Source organism: Mauremys mutica, chromosome 10, assembly GCF_020497125.1.
Source record: "Mauremys mutica isolate MM-2020 ecotype Southern chromosome 10, ASM2049712v1, whole genome shotgun sequence".
In the NCBI taxonomy this organism is placed as follows: Eukaryota; Metazoa; Chordata; order Testudines; family Geoemydidae; genus Mauremys; species Mauremys mutica.
Window position 1 is genome coordinate 16,026,529 of NC_059081.1, and position 9,166 is coordinate 16,035,694.

The window sequence follows — 9,166 nt, forward strand, 5'->3', positions numbered from 1 at the left end:
CCTTTTTAGTGTAGACCAGGCCTTAGGTACTAGGTATGATGGGAGGGGCAGGGTGAAATTGTCATTGATGAAGGGGGCTGAAGTAAGATTCCTCGAGTAACTAACTGTACTGTTCCATATTGTATTCTCTAATGCTTGTGTGTTGTTTTAATTGCAACCTTATATTTGAATTTTGAAGCACCTTTTTCCCCTTAGAATTCTTACATAAAAGGAAGAGTTATACTAGTGCAGGGGTCGGCAACCTTTCAGAGGTGGTGTGCCAAGTCTTCGTTTATTCACTCTAATTTAAGGTTTCACGTGCCAGTAATACATTTTAACGTTTTTAGAAGGTTTCTTTCTATAAGTCTATAATATATAACTAAACTATTGTTGTATGTAAAGTAAATAAGGTTTTTAAAATGTTTAAGAATCTTCATTTAAAATTATCTTAAAATGCAGAGCCCCCCGGACCGGTGGCCAGGACCTGGGCAGTGCAAGTGCCACCGAAAATCACGCGTGCCATAGGTTGCCTACCCCTGTACTAGTCAGTTAACTCACTAGCTCCTACCATTATGGACTCTACTGGACTCCTAAGGACAAAAGGAAGATAATCAGATTGTTATTCACCATTAGCTGGCCTACATGATAATGCCATTCAATTGTATCTAGTAAAAATCCTTTTTAGTTTATGCATATTTAGACTGCGCACATTAGAGTGGTGTCCATACCTATGTAGCTCCTTATAAACATCCACAAAGCTCTCTCATTGTTCTCCATCAAATCCCTCCTTAAAATTCTCTTCTGCCAGGATGCCTACAAAAAAAATCTGACAACCGTTAGCCCAAGGATATGCTAAGACCACTACCTGTCACACTGACCTACGTCATCTCATTGTTTCCTTGTACTCTCCTATCTCTTGCCTCTCATCTTATATTTAGATTGTATGCTCTTTGGGCAGGGGCCATGTTTTGAGCTGTTTTTTGTACAACACATAGCAAAATGGATTCCTGGTATTAATAGGTGCAAAATATGAACTCAGTACCTCCTTAACGTACCTGAGCCAAGAGATAGTATGGCCCAATGGACAAGGCATTAGACTGGGTTAGAAAATCAAGGTTCTATTTCTGGTCCTGCCACTGAGCTGCTCTATGACCTCAGGCAAGTCACTTCACCTCTCTATCTCTATTTTCCCCTCAATCTTTTGCCTGTCTTATCTACTTAGATTATAAACTGCTCATGTCAGGGAATGTCTCTTACTCTGTGTGTATATGTACAGTACCTAGCAAAACTGAGCCCTGCTTTTGACTGGGACCTCTTTGTACTATTTTAATACAAAATGATAATGATAATCTAAGGCATTTAACATTCCCTTCCACAGGAGATGAAATAGTAACAGGAAACCCTCTAAAATCTCCAAATTTTGGATCAGAAATTGTTCTTTTAAAGACTTGACCAAGACTGACTGACAGCTCACAAACTTCTGCAAACCCTTCAGTGAATCTGGATGCAATTTCAGGTCCTGTTATGAAACTTTCTATCAGATGTAGTTTCCAGAATAAATAAATAAATTAAATAAATAAATAACCCACTGAGACTTAACCTAATTTTATATTTAAAAGAAGTACAGTATCTGAGTGATTAAAGATATGAAAGTTGTAGTCACTAATGATAGCCTCCCATAAAGCAGCATGGGCGTTATGTAATAGAATTGTTTATTTGGTTCCGTGGCAGAACACTTGGCTGGGTAACCTGTATTCTGTTTCCACCAAGGAATTCTTCCCAGAAAGTTAATATATTATTTGCAAGTAGGCTAATGTTAGGGAGGAATTTGTGTTTATGAGGTTTTTGATAGCCTCCGGCTCATGTTACAGTGTGTATTGTACAGTGCAGTATTCATGCGTAAAACAGATATTTCACAACCACTCAGAGTACTTGTGCATTGGTTGCAAATGCAGCCCATACAGATGCTTTTTACCAAACCGAGTTTCTTGAGTTGTCCTGAAACACAGATCTAAATTTTTAGGAGCTTGATTCGGTATGAATGAAGGCACTTTTATGAGGGAAAACAATAACATTAATTGAGAAACTTAACACACACGGCATGTCTACACTGCATCTGGGAGCAAGACTCACAGCCCAGGTCACAGACTCACAGTAGCACTCTAAAAATAGCTGTGTAGATGGTGTGTTCATATTGTGACTCATGCTGGAGCTCAGGCTCTCAGGCCCACAGCCCTGGTTTCAGAGCCTGAGTGCCAGCTACAGCATCTAGACAACTATTTTTAGAGTACTACTGCGAGCTCCAGTACTACAAGTTTGTGGAATCCCCTTTGTGATTTTCTTTACAAATACATATTGTGCTTTAAATATGTATTTGAGTTGGCATAGGTGGGACCTGAGAAGACAACAACAGCGTAGAGGGATGCTTTTCTCTTTTGGTTACATGTTACTGTTAAAATTGAAAGTAATCTGACACTGGGTCTTCCTGGGTCTTCAGTTAAGCACACTGGGTGGCCATCCCACACTGGGAGTGACCTCTCTCTGTCTCTCTCAACCTGTCTTTGAGTCTAACAAACCCTCTTTGTGGAGTCTTCTCCCTCACTGTGAGTTTGACCTCCAGATGGTTCTCTTTCTCTGTTCTGCGACAATCTGTGAAGGTTCTCTAGGTGTTGGGTCAGCTGACTCATAAGTGCCTTGTGTTCCTTCGGATCACTTTTCCCTCTTACATAGTCATCTTGTGTGACCCTGGGTACCACTCCTTCAGTACACTCCTTCCAGTGTGTCTCTAATGACTGGATCCTCACAAGAGTGCCTGTCTCCAGAGCTGGTAGGTCCTTGGCTAACCTGTTCTACTCTAATGCCTGCCATCTCTTCTCAGCAGAATCTCCATCCTTCCAGCTGCAACAGATCTCCCCTCATTGGTAGCAGGGTTTTGGGCCTTCATCCCCTTAGCTCCTGTGCTGAACTGTTTTAGCACCCATGTGATGGTGTATTCCTATGCGCCAAAAATGCTAACAAGGGTCTGAACTGCAAGGAACAGGCTTCTGTATCAAAACCTGTTCCTTATATCACAGACTGTAAAGACTGAGGTTCTGGAAAGTTCTGGCAAGAGATCATCCGTTGTGGGCTGTGGATAATGGCATCTTTTCTATCCCCAGTTCAGTGGCACTGAGTCTATGCCAATGCATAATTTGTCTGTTGGCTTCTTAACCACCAGTATGCTGCTTACCAAAGCTATATTTGCCTCTACAGGTGCTATGATACCCCAGCACTGCAGACTTTCAAGCTCCTTGCATATTGGATTATGTAGTCCCACTGGAATTTTCCTTTGTGGTAAGCATGCAGGTTCTATTGTGGGGGTCTACTTCCAATTGCAACTTTTCTTCAGACACATGTCGCCTTTGAAAACATCCCCATATGTTATGGAAAACATCCCCAATTATGTCTTTTGTCCATGGAACTCTCCTTTTGCTTCTTGTACTGCAACGATAATATTCTGATGCTGTACCCTGACCGGATCCATGGCTGTGTTCCTCCAGAGGCGTGTGTGGTGCTTGCCACTCACCACCACAAACTTCAATTAGTACAGTTATTTTTTGGGTTAGTTTCTATGAGGTCAGATTTGCTTATGGGCTGCATTATGTTGTCACTGTACATTATTAGATTGCACCTGCTCTTTGTAATGGGTGTGTTTGAGTCCAATTCACCCTCAGGAATCACATTGCTGGAAGCCCCAATATCCAGCTAAAATCGCAGAGGGCATTCCCTATTAACATTGTTGCATGCATGGTTGGTATGGTCTCTTGTTGCTTTCCAGTTCAGACAGCCGGAACCTGATATGCTCTTGGAATCAAGGAGAGACTCATGATGTCATCACCACTGTCTGCTGTGTCATCTCCCTCTTGCACAAGTCTAACTGAATCTTTCTGAGACCTTTTTCTGATCCTGCATGCAATGCTGTCCTAGTGTGGGGCACTTCTCCTTTACCCACTCATGCTGTCTCCCACAATAAATGCATCTCACTATGGGTATGGAACTATGGCCACCTGCTTCTCTTTGCTGTTGTCTCACTGCATATATGTCTGGGAGTGTTGTGCCTCTTACAGCTTTCAACCTTTCTTCTTGAGGCTTCTGCTAAACATGACATGTCCAAGCATCTATCTAATGTGAGATTGCCTTCCCAGAGCAGCCTCTCCTGCAGGTGGTGATCTCATGTGCTGCAAACTATCCTGGGAGTCTTTCAACTAACCAATATTTTATGTAGCAGCCTGCGTGCATGCATAAGATAATTACATAGAGGTCTATCTGCTCCCCTTCAGATTAGTCTGTAGTGAAAAACTTGAGTCGCTCCACAGTTTTGTTCTGCTTTGCGGAGCAATAAGTCCCCAGGGCTGCTAGGACTGCTGTGAGGCTTGAGGCAGTGGTGAGCTTCAGACTGGTGCTTGTTCTCCAGTAAGGTAAAATAAGTTTTATTTTCCTGCTGTTGTCACCTTCCTGCATAGCAAGGTCTACGAACAGCTCCAACTCCTTGTAGTGAGGCGGAGTAGTCTCCCTCCAGATTTAAGAGTGAGGAACCACTACCCCCTCCCCGGTGGGCAGAGCCAGACCCAACCCACCCCCTTCATTGAGCATAACAGGGCGGGATAGGAAGTATAAAGAGAGGGCCCTGCAGCTCAGTTGAGCGGAGCCACAGAAGGAGAGAGACCTCTCCAGTTTGCTGCCAACCGCAGCAGCTGAGCCCGCGCTGTGCAGTGCCCTGTCTCTGGAGACACTGACCCTGGGGAGGAGTTGCTGGGTCTGCCATCCGCAATACACCCTGAGGAGACAGCAGACCCTTCGACTATAAAACCCTCTCTCCAGACTGTGGTAGGAAGTAGCCCAGGGAAACCAGACTGTAGTCCAGTTTTGTTGCCAGAGCAGGAGCCCTTGGGTTGCAGCTGGATACCCCCGGTGACCCAAGACAGAAGACTCCACCACTGTTAGGGCCCTGGGCTGGGACCTGATGGGTCAGGTGGGCCTGGGTCCTCCAGCCCCCCCCAACTGTCAGTCTCACCCTAGGGGGGTGGCCTACTCACACCTAGGCCAGAAGGCTTGGCAGGCGGCTTGCCCCCACGGAAGACAGTGACCCTTAGACCATGTGTTTTGTTGGCTGCCTTAGCCCAATGGCTTAGCTAAAGCCTGCTTCCTGCTCTGCCCCACCCAAAGGGCGAGAGCCTAGACTGTGTGCTTGCTGGCTGCCTTAGTCAGAATGCTCAGACTAAAGCCAGAACCTCAGATTGTTAATTGCTGTCTGCCCCAGGAAGGACGCTGTGGGTTAAAGATTGCTTATGCTCTGCACCACCTCGAGGGCCAGAGCCCTAACCTCTTGATTGGCAGCAGCCCGAGGCAGGAGACTCTGGGCTAGAGACTGCTTACTGCTCTGCCCCGCCCGAGGGGGCTAGAGCACCAGGCTGTAAATGGTTGTTTACTTCTGCTAGGGGGCTACAGAGCTAGACTGCTTATTGATTGAGTCCGAGGGTTGCGACCAGACACAGTGAGGCGGAGTGGCCTCCCTCCCAACTTAAGAGCGAGGGACAACTACCCTCCTCCTTCCAGTAAGTCCATCACTGGGCTAGGTTTTGCGTCTGCAAATTTCAGGGCTCCAGGGGGCTTCAGGCCGAGCGCTATGGCTCACATGGACAGCTGCTGCACTTCAGAGAACTCACAGCCATGTATCCTTAGCAAAAAGTAATGATCAATGCAGGGTAAGTTGAACAAGAGGAATTTCATTAAACCCTGTGGACTGATCTGTCCATATATCTGAGTCACTTCCAGCCTCATTCCACACATTCCATCTTCCTCTGATCTCCTGTCCATACCAGTCCTTCCAGGGAACATGGGACCTCTGAATCAAATACACTTTGCCATTTCCAAAGAATGTTAAATTAGTCACTCCTAGGCCTGTGCTGGAAGAGTGTGCTTTGAGATTTGACCTCAAGTGGGAGGTTTTTAGTCCTGTGAACCAGTTATTTCACATCTGAAAGAGCATATCATGAACAAACATCATTCATGCTGTTTATTCCATACTCTTACTCGTTAAGCAACGGGGAGCTGCCTGAGTTGTTACCTTCTCAACTAATTCCAACATATAAAAATGCAAAAATCTTGCACTCATTACCAATATTCGGCGCTGTGAAAGGTTTTGAATGGCTTTGGGTCAATATACTAGTAAATGGCTTTTAAAGATATAAAATGTAGTAGTATATTTCTATGCAACCAGTATAAGTTTATCTATTTAAAGAACTGCTCTCAGTTTACATCAACCCAGAAGACAGAAAGTTCAAAATATGATGCATTGCTCAGCAGGAATACACTATGAAATATTTTGATGATAATTATCCCAAACTCTTACATTGCCAAAAAAACAGCCAGAGAATGCTGAGACATATGAACAAGTCTCAGGGAGGACCTTTCACTTTTGAAGATATTTATTTTAAAGGTCAGTATAACAAATAGCCCAACATGCCAGCAATATTTTGGAACCACAACTCCACATCAACTCTAATAACTCCTCTGTGTCTTCTGAGATAATTTAGCCTAATGGAAATATTGATCTGCTCTACAATGGATGCTATAGGATTTTTTAAAACATTAACCGTCAAGCCAGTACAAGGGAACATTGAACATAAGAACTTAATTTTGCTTATAAGCTGGCATCCCTAATAAGTTATGGTGACAAATTTGAAGACTAACACAAATCCAAGCTACAATCAGACTTCAAAGTTCAACACATGAACTACTATTTATAATTATCTCCACTTAAAATTATTAATACAGTACTACCTATTTCTGTTCCCTAACGGACGCCTTTGGCATTATTGTAAGCTAGCAAGAACCATTTGCTTTATAAGTCTTGCCAATAGGGGGCATTAATAACATCTGTTTAGCAAGGTCACTTGCAATTTTCAGTTCTGTCAATAATTGGCATTAGGTTCACAGTCACACAATTATGGCTAAATTGTTTTGACCCTGTTGCTTTCACTAAAGAAAGACCATTCATCATATGATTACAGCAAACATTCCAATATTGTGTGTCTGGTAGATAAGCATATTGGTTTGGAAAGCTAGAACAAATAACACAGTAACTAAACAAAATATGTAAGTAGACAAAACCGTGTAAGTGGCAAAATAGGTAAGTTGACAAAAACACGTCATAAATATCAGAACACTAAATCATGGTTATTGGCAGTGATTTTGGCAGTGAAAATTTCTCCACAGCTAAATTCACACACCTAAAAATCGGAAGAACGAGAGTTCTTCTGTCGCTATAACATATTGTAACAAGTTGACATCTCAAGTAACAAGCCTTTAAAGAAAGGGCAAAAATCACATGTTGTTTTTCAGTTCAACTAGAAAATTAGGCCTTGGTCCTTGGCTACAGGGCTTATAGAGGTATTTGGGGTGCAATGTTGACAGGAAGACAGCTAATGAAACACCTAATGAAAGGCTCCAGAGGTGTTCCTGGCAATTACCGGCTGGTAAGCCTAACTTCAGTACCAGGCAAATTGGTTGAAACTATAGTAAAGAACAGAATTATCAGACACATAGATGAACATGATATGTTGGGGAAAAGTAAACTTTTCTAAAGGGAAATCATGCTTCACTGCTATATCAAAATTCTTTCAAGGTATCAACAAGTATGTCATCAAGGGTGATCCAGTTAATAGAGTGTACTTGGCCTTTCAGAAAGCCTTGCCCAGCAGTCAAAAAAGCCTAGAAAAGAGAAAACTAAGGGTGGGGGGATATAATTGAGGTCTATAAAATCATGAATGGTGTGGAGAAAGTGAATAAGAGAGTGTTATTTACTTCTTTACATAACACAAGAACCAGGAGTCACCCAATGAAATTAATAGGCAGCAGGTTTAAAACAAACATAAGGAAGTACTTCTTCCCACAACACACAGTAAACTTGTGGAACTTGTTGCCAGGGCATATTGTGAAGGCCAAAAGTATAACTGGGTTAAAAAAGTATTAGATATATTCCTGGAGGATAAGTCCATCAGTGGCTGTTAGCCAAGATGGTTAGGGATGCAAACCATGTCCCTAACCTTTGACTCCCGGAAGGTGAGACTGGGTGACTGGGGATGGATCACTGAGTAATTGCTCTGTTCTGTTCTTTCCCTCTGAAGCCTCTGGCACTGGCCATTGTCAGAAGACAGGATACTGGGCTAGATGGACCATTGGTCTGACCCTTTATGGCCATTCTTCTGTTCTTTTGCTGTCATGACTCAAAGCCATCTTTGTACATTCTGAACTCATCTTTCTATTGATCTCTCTTAGGTACTCAAATAGCCCCCATTACCTAAGTTACAATCTCTAATATATTTATCCTTGAAGGCAGGGAAGTGTGGTTATCCCCATTTTACATGGGGAACTGAGGCACAGAGAAACACAATTAACTTCCTCAAGGTCACACAAGAGTCTGCAGCACAGCAGGGAATTGAGCCCAGATCTTCTGAACCCAGAATAACTCCTAAACACTGGACCACTTTTCCTCCTGTTGAGCCAGTTGAGACAAAAGTCTGTGTTAACTTGCACCAACTACTAACAGCCCCAAAAGGCTGACACAAAAGTCGGAAGTCAGGATGGTTCCGGAAAAATCATACCCCTTATACTAACCATAGAGCAAGGGATGGCATAGAAACCATGATGTTGGTCTACACCACCAGAGGATGCCTCTACAATAATAATGTTTTCAGGCCCTGGCTATACATGATTACATAGATTGATTAGATTAGATAGATTAGATTAGATTAGGTCTGTTTTAGTAATTGAGTGCAAAGCAACCACAGGACAGCTCAGGATATGGGCTTTCAGAGTTCGAAATGAATAAAATTCAGACATACACATTTGAACTTCTCTTTAAAGCATAAGCTTAATTTGAACATATGCATAGCAAAACCTATATTGCTCTAATTATCAGAAGTTATTTATCAATTATGCACAGCTTCTGTGGAAGATTTCAATAATTACAGTAGCTTTGCTATTTGATTCCATCCATATTTCATCAGTAGGTTACTAACACAATATACATGCTATAGATTCCTCCATCTCACTCAGTATTCCACAGAGACATGATATATGCAATAAGTCTACACAGCCTCAAGAAAGTTCTGTGTATTACCAAATTTCCTAATAAGATCATCTG

General features: G+C 42.7%; 1 long non-coding RNA gene across 1 annotated transcript; it reads left to right on the forward strand.

Moving 5' to 3' along the window:
• The first annotated feature begins 2,657 nt into the window (after nucleotides 1–2,657).
• Nucleotides 2,658–3,996, forward strand: LOC123378412. Its single transcript, XR_006582598.1, has 3 exons — nucleotides 2,658–2,806; nucleotides 3,232–3,312; nucleotides 3,797–3,996. It is a non-coding gene; the product is annotated as an uncharacterized LOC123378412 (long non-coding RNA).
• The last annotated feature ends 5,170 nt before the right edge of the window (nucleotides 3,997–9,166 follow it).